Consider the following 19,804-nt stretch of genomic DNA (forward strand, 5'->3'; position numbering starts at 1 on the left):
TTTCATCAAAGTAATGTATGCAGTTGTTAATTTTACCAGAAATGACACACAGATTTATTTCTAATTTGATTTACCTGATTAATTAGAGCAGTATTATTTCACTGAAATTTTTTACTTTTAATTTAAATGAATTTGATAATTTTTTTCAGAGAGTGAGAATTTTATTAAATCAATCAAACACCAATCACTTCTTATCAACAACAACAAAAGAACATTTCCACAACCCAACCACCATCACATCAAAATGCTTTTTTCTTATAATCCGACAACTCTTTCCAATTTCCTGTCATTTTTGCTTCAAAAACAGTTAGTGTCTTTGACACAGAAATGGCACAGGGCAGCAAAATCTACAATTCAACCTAGAAAACATGTGTTCTTCGCAAACATGTTCCTTCAGTAACAGCTTCAGAAATATTGATACAACCAATTAATGAGATTTCGGAAATCTCTCTCCCATAGTATCCTGCTTTTAGCTGCTTTATCCTAGGTATGTCGATTTTCATTTAAGTTATTAGGCTATTAGTAGTTATTAGGCTATTAGTAAATTTATATTTTGGTTATTTAATTTTAAAAGTTATAAAATGATCACTGAACAATTCGAAATTTTTTTTAACTCATTCAGTTGTTAAAATCGTTATTGTATGATCTTGTCTATTCACAACGCCTGTATTAATTGTAGACTCTCATCCTCCAGTTCAATTTTTTTTCATGAAATATCTTTGAATGTCTAAACAACTTTCTTTTCTTATTTCCAACACTAACCTTCAGATCAACTTAGATCTAATGTATATTATTTTACTCATTGATTAGTATTGATCCACCGTCACTTGAGCTCGCTAATTGGACTTTTAAAAAAAAGGGAACTTAACAACCCAATAACTTAAATAAATTTTTTTGAATAATTCAATGACCATTTTATAACTTTCTAAAATTGAGTGATCAAAACATAAATTTACTAGTAGTTTAGTGACATTGAGTATAGTTTTTTTCCAATAAAATTTGATAATGCTATGATTTTTAATGTTTGGTTAGGGAACTACTGTGGTAGAGAATTTGTTGAACGGTGATGATATTCATTATATGCTTCTCGCTTTGAAAAAACTTGGGGTGTATGTAGAACATGAAAATGACGAGAAACGAGCCGTCCTCAAAGGTTACGAAGGTTGGTTTCCAGTAGAGGATGTGGAAGGTCAAGAAATGAAGCTTTTTATCGGGAATGTTGGAACCGCAATATGGCTTTTTACCACTATTATTGGTTCCGCCGGTGGTAGTTCGAGGTTTGTCCTATAATTTTAATAATGTGGAACTATATGCTTTATATGCTGATGTTCTTTCAAATGCATATATGTTACATGTTTATTTAGCTACATTCTTGATAGCATACCCCGAATGAGGGAAAGGCCGATCAGGGACTTAGTTACTGGTCTTAAACAACTTGGTGTGGTGTTGATATTGATTGTACTCTCGGTACGAATTGTCCCCCTGTCTATATAAACGAAAAAGGTGGTCTTCCCAGGGGAAATGTACGTATGGTTTAAATCGTTTTCGTTATATGGTGTTGTTACCATTTATGATGTTCCATTCTGGGTCTTTCGAAGATGAAACTTTCTGAATCTATTAGTAGTCTATACTTGAGTGTGTCACTCATGGCAGCTCCTTTAGCTCATCGGGATGTGGAAATCGAGATCATCGATAAATTGATTTCGAGTCCATATGTTGAAATGACTATAAAAGTGATGGAAATGTTTGGGGTCACCGTGGAGCACACAAATAACTTGGATTGATTCTTTTATCCGAGGAGGTGAAAAGTATAAGTAAGTTACGTAGCTGCAAAATCCCGTACTCAGTTTCGATAAATGTTGTAAAATCAATAAATCTTCCAGGTCTCCTGGATATGCTTATGTCGAAGGTGATGTTTCTAGTGCAAGTTACTTCCTTGCTGGCACCAGCAGTCACAGGTGGGATTGTCACGGTAGAAGGATGCGGAACAAGTAGTTTACAGGTACTTAGTAAAGTATTGTTCCCGTTGTTATGGTTGTCTTTAAGGCATATCTCGAATTCCATCACTATAAAACTTGTGCTTTTTTTTTCTTTCGATTTAAGGGTAAGGGCGAAACCATGTAGAGACCTAAGGGGGCCATGCTCTCCCAAAGTTTAAATTTTTTTCAATTTAGTCTTTTATAAATATACTATTTTTAACAGCCCATTTTTAGTAAAATTAGAACAGTGATTTCAAGATCACAAATCTGAGATTGGAAGAAAATTTATTTTAATATTATTTTATGGTCTATAGTATTCTAAAAATATCGTATGAAAATTTTGTTAAGAAATTTTATTGTTTACATGTCTAATATGATGAAAAGGACCAAATTTCATAAAATGTAAAAGTTGAATTCTAGTAGCTAAAGATACCAAATAGCTATGAAATTCAAAATTGGAGGTCTTTATATGGAAAATAGACCAATTGGTGGAGTCATTAGATAAGGATGATTATTCATCATTGGAAAATTTAATAAAGAAAATGATTAAATTGGAAAGATGATAAAATAAAAGATGATAAATGAATTAAATAATAAAATTTCATCATTTTCATCATCTTTCCTAAAATAAGACATGGAAACCCTAGCCATGGAAACCGAAGTTCAAGCAAGTTTATTTTGCTTAATTAGATAAGTATTTTGGTCCCGTTTTTAATAATTTTTATATTTTCGAGATCATAATAACTTAATTTAGCTATCTTGAGGATTAATTTGTAAAACTATTAAAGCATTAGGATTTTTCCATGGATGAGTTTAGTTGAATTATAAAGTTTTATGGTAGAAAATGAAAGGTTGTATTGAAAAGATGAAAAATTTATGGAAAAATTCTAAATTTTGTGAAATACATGGGCTGCTATGGATATGTATGAAAATCAATTAGGCTTGAAATAAGGATTAAATTGTATGAATTTCATTTTCCGAGCCTAGGGACGAAATCATAATTAAATAAAAGTATAGGGGCAAAATGGTAATTTTACCTAAGATGTGAATTGTATTGAATTGAGTGAATTGTATTAAATTAATGTTAAATTCATTCATATAGATCCGGATAGACCAAATACGGAGTTAGATCAAGGAAAAGAAAAAGTATCGGATTAGTAGATTTTGAATACACGAACATTGTTAAGGTAAGTTCGTATAACTAAATGGTATATTTATATGTTTTAAATTGAATATCAGTGTGTGTGATTTGTATGAAATGCCGTGTATAATATCGACCACATATCTGACAAGTACCGAGTCCCGTTTGAATATTAAAAATTCAAAGGATACAAATAACATGTCATTAGGGTTCCCGAATTAGTTGTGATCTGCATGTGTTGCGGACACACCACAACTCTTATGAGTGTTCCGATATTTGGCTCTCACGAGCTTTCCGCTACTTGGCTCTCATGAGCTTCCCAATACTTGGCTCGCAAGAGCTTCTTGATATATAGCTCCTATGAGCTTCCCGTTACTTAGCTCACATAAGCTTCCCGTTATATGGCTCGGAAGAGCTTCTTGTTTACATGTTTGTATAAATATACATGTACATGAATTGATGGATTTCAATTTTGTGCACTTTGTGTGTACTACCCGTGTATCCAATGATATTTTAAATGGTTCAAGGTGTTAAGTTCTAAAATGAGATAATATAAGTTCGAAACGAACTATTACCTGTATATACATGAAGTACATGGAAATGATATTACTTGATATACTGAAGCATGAAATGATTGTTACATGAATATGAAACTTGCTTGATGACTTTGTTCATCTATGATGATGAGCTATTATATGTGCTTACATGGCTAACATGTTGAAGATATGTGTTTAGGCTTTTGGCCAAGTTGATTGGAATATGTTTTGTATGCTTACCTTCTATGTGAAATAATGGTAAGTTAAATTCCATGTTATACAAACTTACTAAGCTTAAATGCTTATTCTATTTTATTTTCCTTGTTTTATAGTAATTCGGAAGCTCAATTTGGTTGGAAGCTGGTCGAAGTTACTTCACACTATCCATCGGCCCATTTCGATATATAAAGTAAATCAATTTTGGTTATAATGGCATGTATAGGTTAATTTGGCCAAATGTTGACATGTAAATGTTTTGTTGTGATTAGCCATTTGAATGGCTTGTGTTTGATATATTTTGATATATATATATGGCTTATCATGCTTAATGTGTGTTGAAACCATTTTTTAAAGGGATGTTTGAAAAACGGGGATCGACTTTTGAAAAACGAAAATGGGAGTCACCACCAACCTTTTTAGGTGTGATTGGATCACCTTATAAAATGTTTTGGTCTACGAAAATTAAGAAAATAGGTTCGGGAGTCGGTTACGTACGAGGAAGGATTAGCACCTTCGCAACGCCCAAAATTGGTACCAAATTGAATAGATTTCTGTCTTAATGTCAAAAATTTGAAAGGATTTAAAAAATAAGATCCCTTTTTTAAAACCAGAATTATTTAAGTTAAAAAAAATCGAAATTCCTTAGCTCTGAAAGAATACAAACATCACACCCAACATGATAGGACACGATATTCTTAAACTCTTGTAATTGAGATCATCTCGTGATTTACAAAATCTATTTAGAAGGATACTTTAGGCATTTAGACAAATGGGAAATCGCAACCCAGCATGTTAGGGCACTATTTCTCAAAGTTTCCAAACATCAAGCATTGCCTTTTATTTTTTTTTAAAAAAACCTTGGAATATTATTTTAAATGACGTTTTAGGATGACATATTAATACATCATGAAGCATAGATGTACAAAATATTCTAACATTTCCATACAAACATAAATAATATCATTAAGACAAAACTAAATAACATGAACACACGTTTAATAAAAAAAATCATACTAGGGTAAATATAAGATAATAAACAAATAAAAACATGAGTAAACTAAAAGAAAAACATAATACATGCAAAAATTATATAACAATATATATCATAAAATAGCACATAAAAGAAATAATTAAACATAGCATAAAAAAAATGAAACTATGCACAAATAAGATAAATGACATACACTAAAAAAATGAATAAATAGAACATTTACAAATTATAAAAAATATAATACAATAGTTCAGAATACATGAAATGATAATATAATATATATATACATGCATAGAAAATATATATTTGAAAATAAACTATATAAAAAGGTTAAATATTAGAATATATAAAATACATAATCAAATGTATAAAAGATAGGAATAAATATACATATTTGAAAAATGAAGAAATTAAAATAAAAAAAGATTGAAAAACTAAGATAGACGAAGAATAAAATAAGAACAAACCATAGAGAGTAAGAACGCAAGAGGGAGAGAAATTTGAGTGAATGCTCTCAAGAATTCTTATTGCTTCCCTAAAACTCAAGTGTGTTCACAATGAAGGGAGAGGCCTCTATTTATAGTTGAACCTCCTCAAATCCAGCGGTACAGATCAATTACATCAATGGTTAATATTAAAAGATATCTACAAATTAAATCTCCAAGATTACAAAATCATATCTTCAAGATTGCATATCATATCATATCATATCTAAGATTGTATCATATCTAAGATTGCATATCACATCTAAGATTGCATATCATATCTAAAATTGCATATCCTTAAAGATTATATTTCCATATGAGTCAAGCTCATAGATAGACCTTAAATCTTTTCATGTAATGGGCCATTCCGATTAGGCCAAATTATATGTTTGTAATTTTGTACTGGACTTGGACTTTGTTTTATTTTTATTTTTTGGGGGTTTATTATTTTAAATACTAAAATGGGCCGGGCAAAAATGGGCTATTACAGCTGCCCCTCTTTGCTCATTGTCGTGTAACGAGAATAGAGTAAAGACTATAAAAGGTCCCATTTTGCCCGGTCTCATCAGCTTCAGACTTCATGGTCTTCAATCTGCTCCTTGCAAACTCAGGACTGTCATGTTGATATCTTCGATCTGCTCTCCGTCGAACACAGAGACGCCAAATCTGCTTCTTCGATTTGTTTTTTAACAATACAGAGATGCCAAATCATCTTAGATCTGCTTCAGCGTAAACACGTGAAAGCCAAATCTGCTATGTCTTCGATTTGCTCCTTGTGAACACAAAGATGCTAAATCATCTTGGATCTGCTTCAGTAAAATCATCTGAAAGTTACATCTGCTATGTATCTGCTCTCCGTCGAAATGGAGATGCCAGATCTGTTATCTTAGATCTGCTTTGGTGTGAGAACATCCGAAAGTCAAATCTGCTATGTCTTCGATTTTCTCCTTGTGAACACAAGGATGCCAAATCATCTTGGATCTGCTTTAGTAAAATCATCTGAAGGTTAGATCTGCTATGTATCTGCTCTCCGTCGAAATAGAGATGCCAGATCTGTTATCTTGGATCTATTTTGGTGTGAGAACATCCGAAAGTCAAATCTGCTATGTCTTCGATTTGCTCCTTGTGAACAAAAGGATGCCAAATCATCTTGGATCTGCTTCAGTAAAATCATCTGAAGGTTAGATCTGCTATGTATCTGCTCTCCGTAAAAATGGAGATGCCAGATCTGTTATCTTGAATCTGCTTTGGTGTAAGAACATCCGAAGGTCAGATCTGCTATGCTTTAACCTGTTACCCTACTGCTTAGGGGGTTAAGGCGCATCTTCGATCTACTCCACTACTGTTTAGGGAGTTAAGATCTGTAAATTTAACCTGTTACCCTACCGCTTAGGGGATTAAGGCGAGTCTTCGATCTGCTCCACTACTGCTTGGGGAGATAAGATCTGCAAATTTAACCTGTTACCCTACTGCTCAGGGGATTAAAGCGAGTCTTCGATCTGCTCCACTACTACTTAGGAAGATAAGATCTGCAATTTTGACATGTTACCCTACTGCTTAGGGGATTAAGGCGAGTCGTTGTTGATCTGCTCCGCTACTTATTAGGGAGATAAGATCTGTAATTTTAGCCTGTTACCCTACTACTTAGGGGATTAAAGCGAGTTGTCGTCGATCTGCTCTGCTACTGCTTAGGGAGATAAGATCTGCGAACCTGTTACCCTACTGCTTAGGGGATTAAGGCGCTGAATTTTGTAATTTTCAATCAATCTTGCTACATTGTCCACTGGGGAATCCACCTGTAGAATTGATTTCCTGGAATTTATGCTTATGCCAAATAATTAAGATGCCATGATCGAAATGAGTCAAATGCTCCTAATTAGACATATTATGATGCAAAATGTTTATGAAAATAACTCCTATTTCAGACGTCATCACTCATTCATCTATTGAGCTTTCCACCTCGTTCTTCTCGACATATCAATCACACTTTGCTCGTATACCTCGAATCTTCTCCATCAATTTGGTCTACCGTGCCACTCCCCGAATGTTACGACCCACTGAAGATGTTTATGAAATGATCATTTCTTAAGATCAATATTTCTTAAAACATCCAACCACCTTTTGGACTGAAAAAGAAAATCTCTTGAGTATCTCCAACCCATACATATGGGAATTCCTTAAACAATTGTCTTGTTTCAGTTTCTTGTATTATCTAGAAATTTCCAGAGTAATATGCAAAACTTCGTTTGTGAAGATTTTTTTAGTTCATCTATCATTATTTCAATGCAACATGCTTTATGAATAATGAGAGACAAATAAATGGATCCTGAGGATAATTAGATTTGGACAAATTATTGGAAGGAATGCGAAAAGATTAACCTGAGAACATATCTTTGTGAAGAAAAAGAATCCAAAAATAGTAAATAGGATAGAAATCAGATGCCCCAGATATCTCTGCTTGAGCGTCTATACACCAGCTCCATGAAGACTTTCTTGAGTTCAACATGTGTTTAAAAGATCCAAAGTAATTCGTTGATGCCTCGATATGTAACATACTTCACTTCTCGTCGAATCTAGTATAGCAAAGTTACTGCATGACTTTCCAAATTTGAGCTGCCCTTTCGGGTTTTCAACTCAAAGCCCTTTTGGTCTCAAGGTGCCATTTGCGGGTTTTCACCTTGGCCTCTCCATTTTTCTTTTTTATTTTTTTTCTCTTTTTTTTTTGCTTTTGAAATAGAAGTCCCAAAGTGCCCTTTGCGGGTTTTCACATTGGCTTCCCTTTTCCTTCAGACAAAGTACTTCTTAACCGAGTCCGAATTCACTAGATCAGATAAATTCTTCCTATCCATTTCTTGTCAAAATCAGTGCACCTCTAGAGAAAGCCCCCTTCGCAACATATGGCCCTTCCCAATTCGGCATTCTTTTGCATGGGAAGGATCTTCTTCAGCACAAGGTTTCTTTTATGAAATTCTTTTGGACGAACCTTCTTTGTCATAAGTCTGTGTCATCCATTCTTGGTACATTTGCTTAGGATGAATACTTTCAAGTTAAGTTTACTAGAGGTATTCAATTCTTGACTCCATCAAAGCTCGGAGGAAAAATTTTAATTCATAAACCCATGAGAAAGGGATTGCCCCAGCAGCAGTCCTGGCTGTTGTTTGTCAAACCCTACAAAAAGATTGTTCAATGGTTCTCAGCAGACAAGAATGAAGTTGCTGACTTTATCCTTCAACCTGGAAAGCTGAGGTACAGAGATTACTCTCGGAGCATACATCCCACCATGACTCGATGATGTTTCTAAAGCATCCCTAGTCTTCATAAATTGCCCTCCAACTGTGAAGCTGCCAAATGAGCGTAGCAAATAGGAGCCACAACAAATATGGCTGTGGTGCTCCTTTGACACATATAGGATAGAGAATGAATAAACTCTTGCAGATCATCAGCTGAAAACCCAGCCTGGTCTAAGAGAACATGATAGTGGGTTTGCCTCGTGATTCCAATCATTCCAGCATGGGTACCAAGGTAAAAAAATCATTGTTCTTTGGATGACATACTTTGTTGTTAATGACAGTACCATGTAGCACATTGTCAGGAGATCTCTGCTGAAAAAACTTGGTATGATGGTTTTTTGTACAACAATAACCACAATCTTTAGGGTTCCACTTCTCGTCCAGGAACTTGCAAGCCTCAATAACTTGATCAAAACTTGATTGAATTGAGACTCACTAACCCCATCCCTGAAAATAATGATTTGATCAGGTTTCCTCTTCCCTGAACTTGTATAGAAGTCTAAGAGAGCTTCCTTCATGATACCGTCATCCACTTTGTCAGAAACTGGTTTTGAAGAAAGAAATTTATCATTTTGAGCTTCAGAGACTATGTACGGCCTAATGCCCCATAGTTGGAAATCAATGGCCACCGCCTGGAGCTAACCATCGCAGTTATTGGCGGCACATCAGACTGCTTAGGAAAGTCAAACAATGCACCCATTCCACGGATGATGGTTGGAACCTTTGAAACAACTGGAATTGAAGGTGTTTGCCCCAGCGTAAGCATAGAGAGTAGGCGGTAGTTTCTTATGCTAATTTTTACTAGTCTCGGTCACCTTCTGTAATTTGTTTTTTTCTTCTTTTTCTTTTCTTTTGGCAACCTTTGTTGCTCTGTGGTATGGCGCATTATCTTTGAAAAGACAACAAACTTTTGGCATTGTGCAATTATATATAATCTCTTTTTTTTTAAATGGATGACTTTTGACTTTGTAATATTGGCATATGAAGCAATCTCCCCCTCTTAATGGAGTAGTTGACGTCCACAAAGATAAGTCATTGTCAGCTTGAAACTTTTGACGAGTTCGGGCCCATAACATACATGCCCCATAAGTCTTGACTCCTTTAAATTTGGCATTCATTGTACAACTGATGCGATCCCTTTCCATGGTGGACCAACAGTGTCCCAAAACCTCATGTTTATCCTGGAAATTGCAAATCATCCTGCATAAGTCTTTGGACCACATTTTTAAATTCCCATAATAGTCTCAACAAGGTCTTGTTTTGTCTCCTCAACTAATTCCAATTTCGTAATCTTTCCTTCCTCTAAGGCCATATTTCCTACCACCATTTCATGGGGTAAAAACCATTTTCAACAAATTCAGAAACAAGCCATAATTTCTGTCACCTTCAAAGTACTGAGATTCCTCTAAACACATATCGCACTCAAAAGGAACTCTGAATCTGTAGTATCGTTGCCAGTGTCATTGATATCTATGGATCTATGATAGGTACACAAAAGAATATACAAGGAATAAATGAATTCAAGAATGACTATTTACATGAAATGTCAAAGGTCAAAAGAATCAGAATATTTACTCGGATGAATAATAAAAGTATGTTTTATTGAAAATAAAAATGTCTGAACATGAGCCCACTTCTCAAAAGAAATCTCATTACTCCTAGGCTTTAGAGCAACAAGAGTGTTCTGAATATTACTCCGTAAAATTCCTAAAGATTACAGGAAGTTCCTCTGCAGTCCAATTGTTTAAAGAACTTCCCGGTTCGTAAGGGCAAATGCCCTCAAGGTTTCTTTGTTCAGTCTCTTCCTCATGTATGACATTGATGGGATGATTTTCATTTCCAAACACCCCCTTCTCCAGGTAAGCTATCCCTCCTGATACAAAAGTCTAGGATATGTAAGGGAGCATCTTCTTTTCGCTCAACCGTGACCTTCTTCTCTCTTTCTTTCTCTTTTTAACCTTAATTAGGGCCTTTTTATAGATTTAAATGCATGTGATGTGATGCAATACAAATGCATGAATGCAAAAGAAAAGGAGATGTTGATCTTGAATTCAATTCCATTAGAATAACTTTTCTAAAAAATAGATTTCTTTACATGAAAATAGATTACATATGTGGTCTTGCCCTTCATAGTCCAAGTAAACGCTGATCTTTTCTTCATGGTTGAATATTGTAAATTATCTAAAAGATGTCTTTTCTAACTCCTTGCTGCTTAATCTGAGCCTCGATCTCTTACTTGCTTATCTCCATGATACTCATCAAAAAGTGTCGGCTCTTAGATAATCTTCGTTGGCAATTAAATCAAGTCATGTATTCCTTCATGGACTATCAGCTTTCTCTTGTCATGCTCTTGGATAATCTTTGTTGGCTTGAATCTCTGGCAATTACATCATGTATTCCTCCGTGAACTATCAGCTTTCTCTCGTCGTGTTTATTTGGACTATATTCAAATGACCGCACTATAATCTACTTTATCAAGAAATCCGTTTCCTTATGACAAACTATTCTATTTAGGAATCGAATTTCGAATCAACACCTTCTTTTCTTTGATGTAATGCAATGCAAATGCATGAATACAAAAAGGTATTCGATCTCGATTCAGTTTCATTTTAGAAAACATTATTTAAGGAACAAAAGTCTTTTCATAAAATGGATTACAAATAAGCTTTCGCTCGTAGGCCCAGAGTCTTAACCCTATCTAATAACAAAGCTAACTATTGACCTCTATCTGAACTGCCCCGCTTTATATTGCTTTAGGACGAGTAACGGTGTATAGCCAACGAATCTCCAAATCCCAGGAAGAGGTACCCAATCAAAACTGTCGCAGCGATAAAGGACTTCATTAGGAGTCATCCAAGGTGATTTCCACAAAACCTCCTCCTCTCGAAGATTCTAAAGAATATCCATCCAACTTTCTTCTGTAAGGGGGAATAACCCTCAAAGAACACTCGGCAATGAACCTTCTCAAGCTTCCAAAAGTGACTATGGAACCATACTAACAACAACTGTGCGCATCCAATGAATCTACTTTACTGGCTCTCCGACATGTACTTCAAGGATCAAAACGTCTCAGCTAGGATTGCTAGCACCGGTGTGTTCTGTTTACCAATACGATCAAACAAATCTACTACTGCCTCAACTATGTGCCTTATCGCCTTCGGGAAAATCACCAAATCGTAAATACTTAAGGCCCAAAACGTTGACCTTCTTCGTCACATCAGGGTATGTCAATATCAGATCCCTCAAAATGGCCCACAGAATGCACTTACTATCGCCCTTTTGCTGCACTCAAGCTACAGCCCACTGCTCACTCATCCCTATGATCATCACTAGTTTCCTCACGAAAATTAGGAGACTAGCAGGCCTAACATAAGCTTTGTTACCTTGAATTCTCGGACAGCGAAACAAGGTTGTATACTCCTCCAAAGTAGGCACTACATCTACTTCTCCAAATGTAAAACAACTATAAGTAGGGTTCCAGAACTGTACTATAGCTCGAAACAGATGCTTATCTACCTTAATGTCTAGAAAATAAGAAAGATCTCCATAAGTCTGAAAGAAAAGCTGTCTATCTCGTCATCCCATTGGGCCCAAATGTCCTTCATCTCCCGAAAATATTCTGTGTCGAACTGATACGAGTAAAGTCCTACAACTTTGATGTATATCCCTCGGTGACACTATCTCCTTTCTCTAACTAGGTTTTCTCTGACTAGGTATAGACAAAGGCGTTGTCCTCCACTTTATTAAGATATTCGTTCCTCATTACAAAACTTACTAACTCAAAAATCGAACAGTGAATCGATACCTTTAAATGCCAAATGACATGCAATGATAGTAAAATAAAAATAGGTCAGTCTCATATATATATATAAATGATAAATAATACTTATAAGGGTAGCTTACTAAAGGCTATTACTATCTTTCCTAGGGTAAGCTCTTTAAGGTTCACTATATGAGTTTTAGCTCTAAAGCAAGGGTACCTGAACCAGCAGATTCCTCGGTCTTCACCCATTATAGGCTCATACAGACTGAGTTCAGTTCAGGGGGACACATTTCCCTATGGCCATACGGAGATGAAAATCTCACGAAGACATAGGTACAGCATCCCGGAAGCAATCCACTAGCTCATACGAAGGTGAAAACCTTACGAAAGCGTAGCTTCTCACTCCCACTTAAGGGTGTGACCACAACGGTCATACAAATGCAATGTACGACAATTAGATAACAAACATATGCAGCAAACACATGTAAAATAGGATCAAATTTTAAATTTTCCAAAACTTCCAACATTAAGACATAAAATAATCAATTTCTTGGCTCGACGTCCCCAGTGGAGTCGCCAAGCTGTCGAAACCATTTTTTAAAGGGATGTTTGAAAAACAGGGATCGACTTTTGAAAAACGAAAACGGGAGTCGCCACCAACCTTTTTAGGTGTGATTGGATCACCTTATAATACGTTTTGATCTACGAAAATTAAGAAAATAGGTTCGGGAGTCGGTTACGTATGAGGAAGGATTAGCACCCTCGCAACGCCCAAAATTGGTACCAAATTAAATAGATTTCTGTCTTAATGTCAAAAATTTGAAAGGATTTAAAAAATTAGATCCCTTTTTTAAAACCAGAATTATTTAAGTTAAAAAAAATCAAAATTCCTTAGCTCCTAAAGAATACAAACATCACATCCAACATGATAGGACACGATATTCTTAAACTCTCGTAACTTACAAAATCTATTTAGAAGGGTACTTTAGGCATTTAGACAAATGGGAAATCGCAACCCAGCATGTTAGGGCACTATTTCTCGAAGTTTCCAAACATCAAGTATTGCCTTTTATTTTTTTTTAAAAAAATCTTGGAATATTATTTTAAATGACATTTTAGGATGACATATTAATGCATCATGAAGCATAGATGTACAAAATATTCTAACATTTCCATACAAACATAAATAATATCATTAAGACAAAACTAAATAACATGAACATACGTTTAATAAAAAAAATCATACTAGGGTAAATATAAGATAATAAACAAATAAAAACATGAGTAAACTAAAAGAAAAACATAATACATGCAAAAATTATATAACAATATATATCATAAAATAGCACATAAAAGAAATAATTAAACATAGCATAAAAAATGAAACTATACACAAATAAGATAAATGACATACACTAAAAAAATGAATAAATAGAACATTTACAAATTATAAAAAATATAATGCAATAGTTCAAAATACATGAAATGATAATATAATATAATATATATACATGCATAGAAAATATATATTTGAAAATAAACTATATAAAAAGGTTAAATATTATAATATATAAAATACATAATCAAATGTATAAAAGATAGGAATAAATATACATATTTGAAAAATGAAGAAATTAAAAAAAAAAAAGGTTGAAAAACTAAGATAGACGAAGAATAAAATAAGAACAAACCACAGAGAGTAAGAACGCAAGAGGGAGAGAAATTTGAGTAAATGCTCTCAAGAATTCTTATTGCTTCCCCAAAACTCAAGTGTGTTTACAATGAAGGGAGAGGCCTCTATTTATAGTTGAACCTCCTCAAATCCAATGGTTAAGATTAAAAGATATCTACAAATTAAATCTCCAAGATTACAAAATCATATCTTCAAGATTGCATATCATATCATATCATATCTAAGATTGTATCATATCTAAGATTTCATATCATATCTAAGATTGCATATCATATCTAAGATTGCATATCCTTAAAGATTATATTTCCATATGAGTCAAGCTCATAGATGGGCCTTAAATCTTTTCATGTAATGAGCCATTCCGATTGGGCCAAATTATATGTTTGTAATTTTGTACTGGACTTGGACTTTGTTTTATTTTTATTTTTTGGGGGTTTATGATTTTAAATACTGAAATGGGCCGAGCAAAAATGGGCTATTACAATGTGTGTTTGATATGTTTGAGTGATGGGGAACTTATAAGTATGTTGATGATTGGTTTGAATTGGTATGTTTGGCATAATTATGCATATATGTGGTTGGAACAATAGGTGATTGTGGATGCTGATTGACATGTTATAAGATGATATTTGAGGTGCCTAAAGGCATATTGGTTGTATGTTGTGGTAATACATGTTTAGGACATGATTCTAGTTTGATTTAAATGTCTTGTTATGGCTTGGTGATGTGCAAATTAATGTTTATAGGTTGATGTCAATTTGACTGAGAAATGTGGCTTGGAAAACAGTCTGTTTTCGTCTACACGGACAGAGACACGGGCATGTGTCTCAGCTGTGTGTGACGCATGGTCAAATGACACGGGTGTGTATCCCTTGCACCTTTGAAATATTTTTTAACATATTTCGAAAAATTCTTTGAGTACCCGATTTAGTCTCAACTTGTTTTTAATGTGTATTTTGGGCCTCGATGGCTTACATAAGGGACATCATGCTTGATTACGACTGGTTTCTGATATGAATGCTATATGATATGAAATATCTGTTTATTTGTTTTGTAAATTTCAGTAATGCTTTGTAACTATGGCCCTCCCAAAAATATAAATAGACCCTCTAAAATTTAAGATTTTTGCAATTTCCCCCTTTGTATATATGTTATAGCCCTCCTAAAAATATAAGTAGGCCCCATCAATATTTTTTATAGTATTAAAATTAATACTTAAAAATTATTCTTGATAAAAACAAAGGGATAATTTTATTGAAGAAGCTAAATTACTCATGATGATTTTTGAATGATATTTTTGTTAAATAATAATTTAATGTTTATTTAATATTTTACTTAAAATAATAATATTTTATAAGTGATATAATAATATCTATAAAAAGAAAAGAAAAGATGAGACTTTTATCATTTTTCTCTTTCATAACGGTGCCTACCAAGAAAAGGAAAAAATTTCTTCATCATTTTTCCTCCAAATTTTAAGCATAAGATATGTTTTTCTTCAAATTTTTCACAAATTTTGAATCTTTGAAGCTTGTTTTACATATATGTACCAATAGTTTTTATTTTATTTTATTAAGTGTATTAAAAGTTGACATTAAAGGATATTGATAGAAGCTTATAAAATTAAGTGAAACGTGCATGTTTCTAACTTGCTAGAAATGTAAAAATGAAACAAAAATAGCTAGATAATTTTATAGTAAGTTTCGGCCAAAGTGAAGGGCAGGAAGAAAACATTTGTCACTTTGTTTAAAATTATATCAAATGATAGCTTGTGAAACAGTGAGCATTCTGGTGAAAACAAAATAAAAAATGGTTAACCGAGTTGAAAGTTATGTGAATTTCGGATTAGGAAACTTAAGTTGTCAACTTGATAAACCATGTATATATAAGCTTGTCATTAGTAGTTGATTTACTTAGTATTTAAAATATTATATTTCGAAATGAAAACTATGATTTCAATTATAAAGTTAGTAAATTCTTGATTTTAAGTTGAATTTGACTATTATGATTTCGAATGGTTGAACAAGCATAAGCATGAGTATGTTTGATTAAAAGTAAAAAATTATATATTATGCTATTTATGATTTGAATATGGAATGAAATTGAAATGATAGAACGTCGTGCACAATTTTAAGTAATGATATGTTATTTCTTCTTAATTGTTGGAATACGGCTTCTTTTGAAACGATTTTTTATATGTTTAAATCGATTGTCATGTTAGAATACTTCTTCTTTTAAATCGATTGTTTATATGTTTAAATCGATTGTTATGTTGGAATATTGCTTATTTTGAATCGATTATTTTTACGTAGCACGTCTAATTTTAACTTGTCCCCTTAAGATTAATATCCTGGCTCTACCACTGTATTAAGGGTGATGTAAAATTTGCTGAGGTTGTTGAGATGATGGTTTCCAAAGTCACTTGGACCAAGACTAGCGTAACTATCATCGGACCCCTGAGAAATTCATTGAGGAGGAAACACTTGCATGCTATTGATGTAAAGATGAACAAAATGCTAGATGTTACTATGACTCTCGCTATTGTTGCCCTTTACGCTGATGGTCCTAGTGCCATAAGAGATTGTATAATCTTGAACATGTTATAGTATAGGGTAAACTACACCAATACTCACCAAACTATTAGTGATTTTATTTTTTGTCATCTAACTATTCAATTTTATTTTTTAATCACGAGCAGGCTAATGATGGTAACTTTTAAAATTGGCATAATAGCAATTTTAACCCTTAACATTTACACATTGTGTAATTTAGTTTTTTTTTACAGTTTTGATTTTTTTGTGACATTGAGGATTAATTTTAAAAAAATAAAAAAATAAAATTATTATATTAGATTTTTTAGTGTTTCTATTTTTATATATATTTTTTTCAATCAAATTTAGTTGATAAATTTAATTTTTAGCTTTTTAGGTGAAAATGTCGCAAAGAAAAGCAAAACTGCAAACAAATATCAAATTATACAATGCATAAATGTTGAGAGTTAAATTTTTTAGAATCAAGACTAAATTAACACAATGTATAAATGTTGAGGGTTAAACTTACTATTATGCTACTTTTAAAAGTTGTCACCATTAGTGTGCTGATGAATAAAAAATAAAATTAAATAATTGAGTAACCATTTTATAATTTTTTATATTTGAGTGACCAAAAAAGAAATTTACTACTAATGTATTCTACCCTTTAGTATATATGAATAGCATAAATAGGAGACCTTTTGTAATAACATCTTCTTTGGGTTACTTCAGTGGCAGGTTGAAGGGTGAAAGAGACCGAAAGGATGGTTGCTATATGCATGGAACTCCGGAAGGTAGTTTGTGATGACCTGAATTTTACTGTTATAAAAAAAGTGTATTTTCGGGTCTCCGTTTCTAAAAATAAATTCGTAAATATTTATTAAAAATATTTACGAAGTTAATCGAGTGGTTAATTAGAGTTTAATTAAGTGAATTAGCTTAAATTAAGGATAATTGGATAAAAGGATTAAATTGAATGAAGTGTGAAAGTTTAATTATAGAATAAAGAAAATTGAAAGGGCTAAATAAGTAAATAAGCCAAAAGAGTGCCAAGTGTATGACAAAAATAAATACAAGTGTAATAAATATAATACACACATTTGTAATACATGTATGTATTTACTTATTGTTTAAGTAAATATTAATGTATTTATTATTATTAAATTGATATTATATGATAAATAAATAAAAGTAAGACAAATGTGTGGTAATGATTGGGTACAAGTGTATTAATAAAAATACATATACTTGTAATGCTTGTATTTAAGTATTAATAGATATTTATTATTTATAAAAGGTATTTATTAATTAAATAATTATATTATAAGTTTTTTATGTGAAAAATAAATAAAAAGTTGACAAATGTATGGTGCATATGGTGACATGTGTAATACTAATATACATACAATTGTAAAATACATGTATATTTACTTATTATATAAGTATATTATTAAATTACATATTAGTATTAAGTAAAAGATATTTATATAATGAATAGATTAAAGAAAGACAAATGTAATAATATATGTGTATACAAATGTAAAATAGATATTAGTTATTAAATAGATATTTTATTATAGCTATTATTAAGTTATTATAATATATATATATATAAAAAGTAAAAGGAATAAAAGAAAAAAATAGAAAAAGAAAGAAAGGATGAAAACGAAACAGAGAGCAGGGGAAAGAAAGAACGAAGGAAAAAAAGAAAGAAGGAAAAAGGGGAAAATTGAGATTTCAAGGCTTAAAAGTTAAATAGGTAAGTCAATTTAGCCTTTTTTACTTAATTTTGATGTTTTGGAAGCTTTGGGACAAGGTTTTGATGAAATTAAGTGAATATTTTGAAATTTATTAGATTTCTAAATATTTTTCATGTTGAATAAAAAGATGAATTAGGGGTTAGTTTGATAGGAATTCAAGTTAAAAATGAAATAAGGATTGAATTGTAAAGTAATTCATAAGTTTTATGTTGTAGGGACTAAATTGATGAAATTTTGAACTTAGGAAAATATGCTGGAAATTTAATAGTTAAGTATGAGTTTGGACAAAATTTGAATAGAAATGAAGTATGAATTGAGATGGAAAAAGTAAGTGAATTTAGTTAAGATTAAATTGAAATTAAAGTAGAAATTGTATTAATTAGATATAAATTAGTAGTGAATTAACAAATATGAATTGTTTTAATTCTCATAGCTAACGTTGTCTCGAGAAATCTCGGCTAAGTAAGAAAAAATGGCAAAGACAACGAGAGTTAGCTCGAGAAAATACGGTTTGTATTTCTATAATCTGAACTTAATACTTAAATTGTTGGATTTATTATTTAACATATATATATATGTAGTAGGTGTTTTGAGATGATTATTTGAATTGGATTGAATATTGATTATATTGAATTAATTTATGAATATATGTGAATGTTTGAATTGAAATGAATATTGATGTGGAAATTGAATAATAAATATTTGTTATATTGGAAAATATATGTAGTTGGAAGTGTGATGAAATTGATAGAAAATTGTGATTATTGTGAAATTGAATATTTATTAGTGAAAAGTGAATGGAATTATATTGAATTGAAAAAATATAGTTAATTAATTAAAATATGAATTAATTGAAAATTGGAAAGTGAATTAAATACCCTATTAACTAGTCGGGCTAGTCAGATATAGTTGGCATGCTATAGGATATGGAAGAGTACGGGTTTTGCCGGCTTACTGATCAGGCACTTATGTGCCGACTACTGTTACTGTTACCGTTAATGTTACCGATTCGGTACTTTGTGTGTCGGATATTATTACTGTTACCGTTACTGTTACTGTTTCAGATTTGTTCCGATGAGGTACTCTGTGTACCGTACTGTTACTGCTCCGGATTTGTTCCGACGAGGTACTCTGTGTACCGTACTGTTACTGTTACTGTTACTGTTCCGACTTCAACCGATGAGGCACTATGTGCCGTACTGGTGTGTTGGTTGGATCCGTGTATCCGTCTAGGTCCGAGTCATATTAATAGGGGTAAATAAAGGAGCTGGAAAGACCGACTGTTGCTGAATAATTTAATTGTTACTGTATATTTGATTTTTACTGAATAATTGACTGTTACTGGTAACCGATCATTGATTGATACTGAATAACTGACTATTACTAATAAATAATTGTTCTGATTGACTGATCGTT

The 19,804-nt window shown here is 32.4% G+C and overlaps 1 pseudogene; it reads left to right on the forward strand.

Annotated features, from left to right (window-relative positions):
* The first annotated feature begins 238 nt into the window (after positions 1 to 238).
* Positions 239 to 19,804, forward strand: part of LOC121210882 (3-phosphoshikimate 1-carboxyvinyltransferase 2-like) — a 25,186-nt pseudogene continuing 5,620 nt past the window's right edge.

This window comes from Gossypium hirsutum, chromosome A12, assembly GCF_007990345.1.
Source record: "Gossypium hirsutum isolate 1008001.06 chromosome A12, Gossypium_hirsutum_v2.1, whole genome shotgun sequence".
Classification (NCBI taxonomy): Eukaryota; Viridiplantae; Streptophyta; class Magnoliopsida; order Malvales; family Malvaceae; genus Gossypium; species Gossypium hirsutum.